At 51.7% G+C, this 4,222-nt stretch overlaps 1 long non-coding RNA gene across 2 annotated transcripts; it reads left to right on the top strand.

Moving 5' to 3' along the window:
* The first annotated feature begins 2,101 nt into the window (after positions 1 to 2,101).
* Positions 2,102 to 3,068, top strand: LOC135326637 (uncharacterized). 2 transcript variants are annotated; one of them, XR_010386935.1, is made up of 6 exons: positions 2,102 to 2,166; positions 2,243 to 2,295; positions 2,509 to 2,563; positions 2,657 to 2,697; positions 2,780 to 2,835; positions 2,935 to 3,068. It is a non-coding gene; the product is annotated as an uncharacterized LOC135326637 (long non-coding RNA). The 2 variants fall into 2 exon arrangements; XR_010386934.1 differs by lacking the exons at positions 2,102 to 2,166; positions 2,243 to 2,295 and having other exon boundaries at positions 2,408 to 2,563.
* The last annotated feature ends 1,154 nt before the right edge of the window (positions 3,069 to 4,222 follow it).

A 4,222-nucleotide genomic window follows, 5' to 3' on the forward strand; every position in this document is an offset into this window, starting at 1 on the left:
CATTCCTTAATGTTAGAGCAATGAGATGGCTGAAGGTGGAGTTGTGAGCATGCCAGAAAATTGCTTATAGCAGGCAGTTTTGGTTTTGTGTTGGTATCTTGGTGTGGGGTATTCAGGGGTGGACGAGGGTTTCTGAGTGTGCAGTTGTATCCTCTGTTAATTGTCCGTATTGTTTTCTGGTGTTTGTGTGTTTACTGTGGAAGGGGCCTAACTTCCTCACTGGGCTCTTTGAACATGCTGATGCTTGAGGCATTGCTTGTGCCTCTGCTGGACTGCAGACAAGAGAAGAGAGCAGGGGTCCTGGGAAAACATTTCCTTCTACACTTACACCCTAGGTGGTGGTTGTGTGTTTTATCTCCAGTAAGGTGGATCTGTGTGAGGTATTGCTGTCATCAGCTAGTCTGGTTTCTGGCTCGCTGGATGTTTTGCTGCTCCTCAGAAATACTGTCAGCCCTGTTCAGGGAGAAACTGTGTGGGGTTTTTCTGTAGTATGCAGACTTGTAGAAGAGTCCAGATTTTGTATGAAGAGGGAAGGAAGCCTTCTCCCTTCCTGTAACTGCAGTAGGATGAGAAAGGAAGTCACCTCGTCGGAAAGCAAAGCGGACTGTGAGTAAGCCCATGTGCCTGAAGAGCTCAAAAACCAACCTCCCCTCAGCTAATGAACTCACCTCTCTTCTTGCCTAAGCCTCAGTGCTGAGAGAGAAGAAACGGTTGTACTTCTCGGAACCACCAGGAACCAATTTGCAGTCTTGCCTGGCAGCTCCTTTCTTATATCCATGCCTGTGAACCTAGTGCCACCTGCCCTTCTGTGGCTCTGCTTCTGACCCCTACCCTGGCTTCTGGGGCTGCCTACTTTGCTTCTTCAGGTACTATGTCGGCCCTTTGCAGGCATGGCTGAGGATTTCAGGTGAGGTAGAATGGGTGATCAGAATGGTGTTTCAGTTGTTGTAGGGCTGGTCAGCGCTACCTGGCAGCATAGTAACTTTGTCTTGGTTTTCCAGGTGCCATGGGTGTCCCCACAGCAATGATGTTGGAGTCTGGAGTTGGTGCGGCACAGGTGAGCACAACATCAGTGGCGCTTTGGTGGAGGGTGCTCTTCAGCTGGAGCTGGCTGGCATGGGGGTGATCTCCCGTGCTCTGGTTTGGCAGGCAATGAAGGCGAATGTGGTGACCGAAGGAAGATCAGAGAGGATGTGGCTGCCATTGAGGATGCCTCTTGAGGACCAATGGTGTGACGCACAGCACTGCAAAAGCTAAGGTGAGGAGCAAAGTGTCGATGTGTCTTGGGTGTGTGTGCTGACATACAGTGTAGTATGGAGAACTCTTCTGGATGAGTGCTGTGTGTGAGGCAGAGGCAGTGGGGTGTGCATGGCAGAAAGTGAGGGTGTGGTAGGCAGAGCAGCTCCAGCCTGTGTCTGTGTTGTTGAGTAGTTTATGGGGTGTGTGTTGTAGCTGTGGTATCTTTTGCTCAGGTCTTGATGTCGCTCTTGTTTGCGCTCAAGGAGCGTGGCCCATGCTCTGCAGCGCTAGCGCGGCAGGCATCCGTTGTCTTTTGCCTGGCCCGACTCATCAGCATTGTGCTAATGGATAGCACCTTGTTCTGTGCAGGCAGCTAAAAGGGGTGGCGTGTCACTCTGGTTTTGCATCGTGGCCATTTGCAGCCATCATTGAGGCCTCCTTGGCCGTTCCTCTTCTGAGGCCGCTCTTGTTTTGCACCTTCCTGGCATCCTTTCAGGATTTTCTTCCCTGCATCGTCAGAGCCTCAGGTCTTCCTTGCTGGCTTCTTCTGCATCACTCTTCCCAGCTTTGCTGGCCCCTTTCCATCACAGGCAGTAGCGTCTGACTCTTCCGTGGGCTCATCCGGAGCATCAGAGCTGTGTGGTTGTGGCATTGTAGGGCTTTTTGGCTGGCAGCATCTTATGCATGGGAATAGTTCTTTTTGCATAGGGCTTTCCTTCATGTTTGTGTCTGTGTGTCTGTTCGGGGCTGGAGCTGCCTTGCCTGTGGGTGTTAGGAATGATAGTGCGTGGAGTGTGGCAGTGATGGGCTGGGACAGTGATTGGTCAGCATCTGTGTGTTCCATTTTACATTGCTTTTTTGCAGATGCGGATTAGTGTTTGGATCTCTTGAGGGAGATGGAGGAAGGAAGGGGAATGCCGTAAGAAGGTGAGCTAGAGATTCCTTGTTGGAAGGAGTGTTGTGGTCAGTGGTTTCCTGGTTAATTTTTGCTTTGTGCTTGTAGGTGTGGAGCCTTGTGGAGAGCAAGTTGCTTGCGTCCGGGAGGAGCAGGGCAAGGTGAGTGTTGGTCTGAGAGAGGACGCAGAGCCCAGTGTAGGGCTGTTGTCTCGTTGGCGCTGTTCTGGTTTTACAGGTGCCTGGTGGGCCTTGGCGTGGCGGCCAATGGCCCAGCAGTCAAGATGGGTGAGCAGAGCAGGCAAAGGTGTTGTAGTGAGGTACTGTTGTGGTGGGGTGTGGTTTTGGCATCACCTCAAGGTGTGGTTGTCTCAGGTTTTGCAGGAAGTTGTGAAGAGGAGAAGTAGAGTGCTGAGAAGAGCCCGAGCAGGTAAGAGGGGGAGCTTGTTGGGTCAGAATCTGATGGCGTGGTAGGGTGATGCCGGGTTGCCTCTTGGTGATGTCTTTTGCTGTGCTTTTTCAGGTATGGTGTGGGCCTTTCCCAAGCGTGGCTGAGGATTTCAGGTGAGCGGATTGGTGTTGGGCATTGTAGGGCTGGTGAGCGCTGCCTGCCAGAAGAGTGGCTTCATTATTTTGTTTTTTCCAGGTGCCATGGGCTTCCCCCCAGCCAGGATGCTGGTGTTTGGAATTGGCGCAGTTCAGGTGAGCGGAGCACCCATGGTGCTTTGGTGGAGAGTGCTCTTGCAGGTGAGGCTGGAGCCAACTGGCACGGGGGTGACTACTTGTGCTCTGGTGTGGCAGGTGAAGGCAAATGTGGCAAGCAAAGGAAGATCGGAGAGGATGGGTCTGCCATTGAGGATGGCTCTTGAGGACCGATGGTGATGCAGAGCACCGGAAGAGCTAAGTTGATGGGCAAAGGGTGTTGGGGTGTCTTGACTGTGTGTGTGTGTGTGTGTGTGTGTGTGTGTGCGCGCGCGCAGGTGTGTGCTGACGTTCAGTGTAGAGTGGAGGGTGGTTTGGGATGTGTGTGTGCATGAGGCAGTGGGGTGTGCATGGCAGAAAGTGAGGATGTGCTAGGCAGAGCGGCTCCAGCCTGTGTCTGTGTTGTTGTGCAGTCTGTGGTGTGTGTTGTAGCTGTACTCTCTTTTGCTCAGGTCTTGATGTTGCTCTTGCTCGTTGTGCTCAAGGAGCACAGCCCGTGCTCTGCAGCACTAGCATGGCAGGCATCCACTGTCTTTTTGCCTGGCCTGACTCGTCAGCATTGCTCCAATGGATTGTGTCTTGTTCTGTGCAGGCAGCTAAAAGGGGGTGGTCTGTTGCTCTGACTCCACATCGTGGCCGTTTGCAGTCAGTCATCTTTGCAGCCATCATCGAGGCCTCACTGGCCACACCTCTTCTGAGCCCGCTCTTGTTGTGTGTCTTCCTAGCGCCCTTTCAGGGTTTTCTCCCCAGTGTTGTCACAGCCTCAGGTCTTTCTTGCTGGCCTCTTCTGCATTGCTTTTCCCAGCTTTGCTGGCCCTTTTCCGTCACGGGTGGTGGCATCTGACTCTTTCATGGGCTCGTCCAGGGCATCAGAGCTGCACGGTTGTGGTGTCATAGGTCTTTCTGGCTGGCAGTGTCTTCTGTGCTGCCATTTTTTGTGTGTGTTTGTGGGGGGGGGGGGAAGTTGGGGGGTGTGTAGTAATGGCAGTCACCAGAGCAGAATAATGTATCTATGAAACTTCTTGGGGGGGTTTCAGTAAGAAGTAAAAGTATTCTTTTCTTTAAACTCTTTTTTGATTGAGTGGCCATTTGGGGGGATTCTTATTTAAGCCAGTACAGTGTTACCTTTAAAAAAGGATGGAAGGAGATGGTTCTGTTAGTAGGGGTGATGAATGGCTGGGGTGGGAGTGAGTGGGCAGTTGTTTGGTTGTTGGGTGGGGTTGTTAGTGTGTCTAACCTTGTATGCATGTTCTTTTCTTTTTTCAGGTTCTAGTTAGAATTTCTTAGATTTTTTTTTAAAAAAAAACAAACCAGACAAAAAACCAAAAAAACCCAACCAACCAAACAAAAGACCCACACAGCTGGGGTTCTGCTCCCAGCTGGGTTT

Source organism: Dromaius novaehollandiae, unplaced genomic scaffold, assembly GCF_036370855.1.
Source record: "Dromaius novaehollandiae isolate bDroNov1 unplaced genomic scaffold, bDroNov1.hap1 HAP1_SCAFFOLD_33, whole genome shotgun sequence".
NCBI classification, from domain to species: domain Eukaryota; kingdom Metazoa; phylum Chordata; class Aves; order Casuariiformes; family Dromaiidae; genus Dromaius; species Dromaius novaehollandiae.